At 39.6% G+C, this 8,451-nt stretch overlaps 1 long non-coding RNA gene across 2 annotated transcripts; it reads right to left on the bottom strand.

Moving 5' to 3' along the window:
• Nucleotides 1–876: 876 nt before the first annotated feature.
• Nucleotides 877–6,906, bottom strand: LOC130414637 (uncharacterized). Of its 2 annotated transcripts, XR_008905635.1 has the most exons (5): nt 6,724–6,906; nt 3,356–3,505; nt 2,919–3,062; nt 1,870–2,041; nt 877–1,236 (listed from the first exon to the last, which is right to left on the bottom strand). It is a non-coding gene; the product is annotated as an uncharacterized LOC130414637 (long non-coding RNA). The 2 variants fall into 2 exon arrangements; XR_008905633.1 differs by having other exon boundaries at nt 2,919–3,505.
• Between the last annotated feature and the right edge of the window lie 1,545 nt (nt 6,907–8,451).

Genomic DNA, 8,451 nt, shown 5'->3' with positions numbered 1-8,451 from the left:
GATGTATATAATATCATTCAGCTAATAGCAGCTTATGGCGTTGCTCCCTCCTCCAGCTCCACTTCACAATTATAATCGGGACTCGAGTCAAAAGTGCCCCAGAACTGTTTGCTATCCTACATTCTTCAAAATGTCTTCTTTAGTGTTCGACAGAACAAAACAAATTATAAAGTGTTCCTTCCTGCTATGGTAGTCAATGGGGGGCAAAATATGTCTGGCTATAAACATTCTTCCAAATATCTTTCTCTGTGTTCATCAGAACAAAGAAATGTACGCCGATTTGGAACAACTCAAGGGTGAGTAAATGAAGACAGATTTTTCATTTTTGAGTGAAGTATCCCTTTAAGCCCTGTACATATAAGGGAAGTCACTGGGGCCAATGCTGTGCAGTTACCAATGTTCTTCAAAATATCTTCTGTGTCAGTCGATTGGGAACCTGAAGGCAAAAAAAGGTGATGACCATAAACACAACCCAATCGTGATGCTGTTTCAGAGGTCAAAGGTTAAAGCAGGAAAGTATCATACATTAAATGGGGGGGCACAACTGAATATCGCAATAACGGTAAATCAATGGTTAGCAATAGCCTAAACTGTACATCCTTAAAACCAGATATATTAATACATCTCTGAGAAGAACTATTTTGAAGAAAATATGGTGCAGGATTTTTATGTTACCTACTAATGTAAGTACAATAGTTTAGTTTGTATTTATTTTTTCTGAGTTTTTCTAAGTGATAATTATGATTTAAGATGGTTAAAATACATTATAAGGTCTGTTTTTAGATTAAATGAAAATAATATGTTTAAAAAGAGCTACATGTTTTTAGGTTTCCTTTATCATATACTTCCTTTATTAATACCAAGTGGACTGAAGACTTCACCAAAATGGTGGAATAAGACATAATTACTCAACATTCAAAAATATTGTTAATTTTCTACAAGCGAGCGCTGGATTCAGATAGCACGTGCGGCGTTGTCAAGGTAACATTTGGCAAGTCATTCCCTTTGTGAAGGGAGTTCCAAATGATACATCAGAGACAGTAATGCCATACACCCTTCAACCAGTTCACTCCTTTCCAAGGGAGTAGGGCATAGGGAGATCACTCGCATTTGGAAAACGCCCAGAATCTCCCTGGTTTGCACATGCCAGCATGCTTCTCTTCCTCATTGGCACTGCACTGTCATTCACGGTGCTACGCTGCCCCTTAGCAGGTCTGCTGGGTACTGCAACGCTGGCTGCAGAAAAGAGAAGAAAACAATGAACTGTATCCACTCGCTCTTTTCTCACTGAAAGGATTTAACAGCCACTATTCAATTTGGAGGATACCGACGCACATCGCCAAGATTGCAGCAGGGACGGCAAACAGGCACTATTACCTGACACTGGAGTATTTGAGTTAAAGCCAGGTAAAACACAAATGTGAATTTATTACAAAAAGGAATTAGACAACCAAAGGCCTGGTTTTGAAATTTTGAAATTTAGCAGACACAGCCAAGAGACCCCAATCAATAGCACCCGGTGGGTGTCAAGTAAGTAATTTACTGTACGCCAAACTCAGAAACAGCCCCAATGGAAGAACCTGGGGTTAAGTGCCTTGCTTCAAGGCAAAAATTGTATTAGAGATGGATTGCGATCTCTGGAGCACTCCGGGTACGTCTAACCTGGGCTGAACTTGCAACCTTTCAGTCAGCAGACCTGATCCATATCTATTAGACTACCACCGGAGAGAATATGATAACTCTTGGAAGGACTGTTGCATAGCTGGCTTAGTGGGTGCCAATGGGAAAAGGTTTTTTTTATTGTTGGGGGCAGAATTAGATATTGTGATGCAGGGGCTGTTTTCAGACCTCTCTAAATCCTAATCTTACCTCATAAATGGGAACCTCCAGCAGTGACTTTAAATCTTGCTTGAAGGTGAGAGGATTTTCTGGAAGGGGAAAAATCTGGTTTGAATCTCCCGCTATCAATTAACCGTGAGAGAGAAAATCATAATATTGAAGAAGCTCTTGGATCTTTGGCAACAAGGAGAAAACCATCCTTCTGTTGGCGGAAGAAAAGTAGATCAATGCAATTGCTTAAAGGGACAATTCGCCCAAAAAATGTAATTCTGTCATTACTTACTTACTCTTTAATTGTTCCAAATCTGAATAAATGTCTTTCTGATGAACACAAAGATATTTGAAAGAACGCTTGTAACCAAACAGTTCTTGGCCACCGTAGGCTGCCATAGTAGGAAAATTGCTTTAAAAATGTCTATGTTCTGTTGAACACAAAATAAGATATTTTGAAGAATGTAGAAAAAGCAAACAGTTTTTTGACTACCATTGTCATTTTCCCTACTATGGTAGTCAATGGTGGCCAAGAACTGTTTGGTTACAAGCATTCTTCCAAATAGCTTTCTATGTGTTGATAAAAAAAATACATTTATGCAAATTTTGTGTTCTTGTATATTATGGAAATGTGTGTACTGTCTATTGTGTACAATTGTCTATTATTTATTGTATATTGTGTAAAGTGTGTATATTGTTGTTTATGTATATTGTACATTTTCATATCGTCTTGCTCGTACTGCCATGACCAAGAGTCTTGTACCTAAGAATTTCACCATGTGTACACTTGTGTACATGATGTGTGACAATAAAGAGATTTGATTTTGAGTAAATTATGAAAGAATTTTATTTTATGGGAGAACTGTCCCTTTAAGCTACATTGCAGACTTCTTCAAGTGTTACTATGAGCAGATGACCATGAAGAGCGAATCACTGACCAGACAAAAAAATAACGTCTCTTCATTCTCCATCACATGACCTCACACATCCAAATTTAAGAGAACATGAAGCACATTCATTTCCAGACTTATAACCTCAACACCAAACAAACCTCAATCTGCGAAACACGCAACAGACTCCGAACTCACTTTGTTTTCTCTCACACAGGAAAGCAGCAGATGGGCCTTCTGCGTTTGTCCATCGACTTCACAGTGGAAAAAAGCCTGTTGTTTTGCCTCGCCTGTGATGACTCGCTAAGTGAGAGTCTTTCAATCCGTCTGTGTCCCTTCTCCCTGGGTGAATGTCATTGCATTAGGACCCTTCAGAGCGGATCAATCGTACCGCATGACATACATCAAGTGGACAATTAACTCAGGTCTAACATCGAGTCTCCTGAGTATAATGGACAAAGAGGCTCCTATTGAGGTTTGATCTTTGATGGAATATGCTCGGTGTGCAACAAAGCGTTCAGTTTTGCTTTATGTTGAACTTGACCCTTATTAAAACAGCTGACCGGCAATCTATGACTGTTTAATGCCTAGAACGTGACCAAGACATGAGCCGACAGCTGGTATATGATCCGTACCCACTGTAGATGTTTTCCTTTAAAACCGATTCCGCTGCAATAATTCAGCTCTTTACGAGCGTACCGCCGCTCCTGATGAAAGGATCTTCGTTGGAGATTCGGAGCACAAACCATATTTCTTCTCGAGCCGAGCGGGCGTCGGATTATGAGCTGTAGAAAGATAGAAATCAGACATGAGAGAAGGCAGCAGAGATAGAGTAAACGAAAAGTGAGAGAAAGTGCTGCACATCCCTGCTGAAAACAACCAGCCTAAGGTGATGTGTTGGTCTTAACTGGTTCGAGCTGGATTTCCAAGTCTTTTTACCATATCAAGATAGTTTTAGACTTTTTTTGAACAGGAAACCATAAACAACGAGAATTGTGAATGCAAAAGCAGCATATGTGTTTGACAAAGAACAGAAAAAGTGCTTTCACCTCAGTGAATACATTGGAAGTTGATAGGGCCCAATGTTGTTTGGTTTGCTACGTTCTTCAAAGTATCTTCTTTCGTGCTCTCATAAATGAAATTTTGCCTAAAAACTGGACAGCCTTAACAGATCACACGAATCGTCTGGTAGCAATTGAATGTGCTTTGTGAATCCAACAACGGTGCCTTGTATGTTTGACGCTTTGCTCAATTGACCTCGATGCATTGGGGACCGTTGACTTGTTGCGAGTCACCTAAAAGGGCCTTTAGGCTTGTCTCTGAGAAAAATGAAAGAAATAATAGCAAGTTCCAGTCACGTACAAATGTGTCTCATTATCCAGTTCTCCAGAAGAGCTTGCTGCGGCGAGAAAAGATGGCCAAGAAATGCCAAGAGAAAGATAAGCGGCTACAATAAGACTATTTAGCCTGTTCACTTCACTAACCCACTGCAGAGTCCTTACACAGCACTCCTGCTGATGTCTGCTCCGTTTAAAATCATCTTTATAGACCGGCACGCATCACTCTGGTAACGTCTATAGGACCACTGCTGTCACTCCTAGACAGAGAAGCCAGCACAGTTGAGAAGTGATTGCTTAAACATGCGACAAACATTAATCACACTCTCGCTAACATACACGCCGACAGCTCGGTGGGGAGAAATTGGGAGGACAAGGAGAGACGGGCGGGTGGATACTTTGAAAAAAGGAAGGGCATGAGCGCAATGCTAATGTCTAGCCTATTCAACACATACAGGCTCAGAAAAGACCTCGGACCTGTCATAACAGCAACACCGGGGTCCGCGCTAATGCCTTTACATTAGACACCATGTTCAACAAGGTCAGAATATGTACTGGCGGGGACAATGATTAATCACGCTAAATGGATTACAGACCTCTAATTTTCATACATCCACTGAATGGAAGCTAATTGAACGCCCCGGAGAGAACATACGAGGCACGACGACAAAAAAAGCGAGCTTTGGCGCAAAACAAATTGATCAATATTATAAAACAATGGGAATTAATGGCAAAGAAAATTTCTTCTGGGCATGGTGCAGTCGTTCCAAAGGGTCTGAGACTGAACCGCAGGTAAACAAAAGAAAGCGCTTGGCTAGGTTCTGGCCTTGCTGTAACATTCGCAGGCTTCGGATTCAGGTATCTGTGTAATTGACTTTCACGGTAAAGCGATGCTTAATTAATGGGGAATCTGCTGTGCGTTTGTGGTGTTTATAGACCTTGACAAAAAGAAAATCGATACACGAGTCGAAAGCACATGGAACGTGTACAAGTGGGGAGTAGAAACTTTTCAAAAGAGTTTGGGTGAGAAACGGATACTCAGGTACCATAGTCTGGGCATTTTTACGCTAATCTGGCAGATTTTTTAAAAATAATGTTAACTTTAAATAACTCTGATTTGTGTTTCAAATCAGCTTAAAATAAGAAACACAAATCGCTACTATCCTTCTGAAACCTTGCGTCTCCATATTTCGTGATTTTTTTGCAATAAATCATTATTATTAGTCACCCTATATGTCTGTCACTGGGTTTCAAATATATAACCAATATAAAGTACTAAAAAGAGCTTCTCAACTTTGCCAAAAGAGTATTTAAACATTTAAAAAGTATAGTATTTCTCCATTTTCTGAATTTGGACGTCTAAGGTTTTAGAAGGACCACGACGATATATAATAATATACTGGAAAATCGATTGCAATAAAATAAATATATATATTCTAATAAATATATATATACTGTATATTGAAGTTCTATTAAGTATCACAACCAATACTTATTTCTAAATAAATGATCTGCGGGAATGCTTTATGTGCTATTCAGTATATTGTAAAATTGTAATATATTAACAATGTATTATTCTATATATTTTTAAATGTAAATTAAATTATCTAAGATACAGACAGCTAATATATAGGAAAATATTCTTCCTATATAAATGAAATTAAATAGGAAAATATTTTGAAACAGTTTCTAATTACAGTTGACCAAAACTGATGAATCCATTTCTCAAATGAGTATGGAGTAATGCGTTACGCTGACAAATTTTGGAGCCCAATGACAAGTTGAATACAGTATACCAGCGTTTACATTACCCAATACATTTGAGACCTCATGCAGCACTTCATACGCCCAAACACACACAAACTACAATTATTACAATAAATGTACTTTTGCAGATGTTTTTTTTAATGAATACATCTTTGAACTCATTATTGTTAAATTGAGCTCATTATAATTATCACACATATTGCTGTAATGTTTGGGTGTCGGCAAGATTTTGGCCATGCAGTTGGCTGTTGACTTCTTCCGTTCGAATGAACTGGAATTAATTGGCTGATTCATAAACTCACCAGTCGATTTAAAGAGATTAGGGACAATGTGAGAAAATTGTCTCTCTCAATAGAAAAAAACCCCCCACACATTTCACAGGGGGCGACAAAAACCCCATGTGTAACGTCTAAACAACAAAACAACAAAATTTGGTTGCATGAGAGTTTTTGTCCAACAAAGTGATCAAAATGTACGACAACTCCTGTTCCATACCCATGCTGCCCACTCAGAAGGATTCGATTGGTAACCGTCTCAGACCCAACTACGCCTGGAAAAAATGCATATTTAAAACAATTCGCTGTCTGAATTTCCATCATCCATCAAATTACGGCAGATATTCTCGGTGCGAGAAAATTGCACGTTGACGTGTTATTCCGTGCCGTTACCCGACTGTGTTCCCAACCTGTCACATGAGTCAACACCGGCATTGCCGATGCCTCACACAATATAGTGGCCTTAATTACAGATCGTTCCCATTTCTCCTGTCAGACACGGCTGAGGAAACATCACCACAGTCAAGCAACTCGTTCCTACCAACACTGCCTCCTTTAATTTACATGCTGTTCTAAAACCAGCCATATTTATCCGAAGCCTCAAAACATGTTTGCATTACTGACCACAGATCAGACAAACGTAAGGCGAATCCCTCAGGGTGGCTATTTTCTTTCCCTCAGGCTCTAGATCAGCGGCGTTCCGGCCGACTGGCTCTGGGATTGGTGTGGATTTTTCATTATTCCACGACTCCTGTGGTGAAATGACAGTCTCGATTTCTCAGGCCCAAGATCGGACGGGTGGGTTCGTTGTTGTCTAGAAGAAAAGGAAAAGTGTGGACAGAGACCGGAAAGAAAAAAGAGAGATGAATGTGACAGTAAGTCTATTGCTTTGGAAGGTTGACTGTAATATGTGTTTATCTGTGGCCACTTGGTGGGTGGGGCAAATGTGGGCAAAGATCACCTATTGTAAGGTTGAGGCAACAAGGAAAGTGACTAAATAACAGTTTACCCAAAATTTCTTGTTGCATGAAGTACACCTTTGGCACTGACTTCCATGTAATGAAGGTGAATGGGGACTGGAGCTGTCAAGGTCTGAAGAAGGTTTTAAAAGAAACATCAGGTGCCAACATGGTAAGGAGGGGGCAAATGTGAGCATAAAAAATCAACTACATGGTATAGGGGCAACAAGGTCAATTATTAAAGAACTAAAACGGGATGAGCACTGATGTCCACGAAATGAAGGTGAATGGGGACTGGAGCTGTCAAGGTCTGAAAAAGGGGAAAACAACATCAAGTGCCACTTGGTGGAGGGGGGAGAAGGGGCAAATGTGAGCATTAAAAAAAATCACCTACGGTAAGGTAGAGGCAACAATGAAAGTGATTGAAGAACAGTTCACCCTAAAATGGTACATGCACTGACTTCCACATAATGAAAGTGAATAGGGACTGGAGCAAGATCTGAAAGGAGAGAAAAACATCAAGTGCTGTTTGGTGAAGAGGGGGAAAGTGTGAGGATAAAAAAGAAACAGTAAGGTAGAGGCAACACCAAAAATGACTGAAGAGCAGTTCACCCAAAAATGTCTTTTTTTTGCATAAAGAACAACATAATGAAGGTGAATGGGGACTGGAGCTGTCGAGGTCTGGATAAACCGAAGGAAATCATGAAAGGGGAAATACATTTGATTATCTATAAAATCGTGTAAAGCATAAGAACCTGAAAACATCATAAGCTCACCATTACAACTAAATAAGTCAATTAAACGTTCCCTTTGACAGAGAAACAAATGTGTGAGTCTAAATGAAGAAAGGTGAGGGACTTAATTAAAGAAGATTAAAGAAAGTTAAATTTAAGTTTTTATGACAGCACTCTCATCATAAAGCAGACTTTTTGTCACCTTCACTTTGGATTAAACATACAAATAATCTAACAGGACTCTCTCTGTGTGTGTTTGTGTGTGTAAGCAGTAGCTGTCTAGAGAGATTAAGTTCCTCTCAGCAGGCGGGCGTTAAGTGATGTCAGCATCCCTCCATATCACAAACACACTTAAGGAGAATTTCAAGGAAGCGGTCAGCCTCAGAGTCTGATACCGATCGATCCCTCCAAATACAGTCCAACATGAAATATCAAGCTCTGAATGATGGCTTTTAAACAGTGAGCTTTCTTTGTGCTTCTCTAAGGAATATCCTCCGAAAGACAATAAAGACTTTACTCATGAATTTCAGGTATAATACGCAGAAAAAATGCCTGTCGAAAGCAACACATTAGTTTTCAAAACACAACATTATGTGTTCTTTTCAACAGCAGGCCGACAACAAAACTATTCGCTGCATGGTTATTTATAGCTTCTCCCG

The sequence above is a fragment of the Triplophysa dalaica genome, chromosome 24 (assembly GCF_015846415.1).
Source record: "Triplophysa dalaica isolate WHDGS20190420 chromosome 24, ASM1584641v1, whole genome shotgun sequence".
NCBI lineage: Eukaryota > Metazoa > Chordata > Actinopteri > Cypriniformes > Nemacheilidae > Triplophysa > Triplophysa dalaica.
This window is presented reverse-complemented; position numbering and strand designations above follow the sequence as displayed.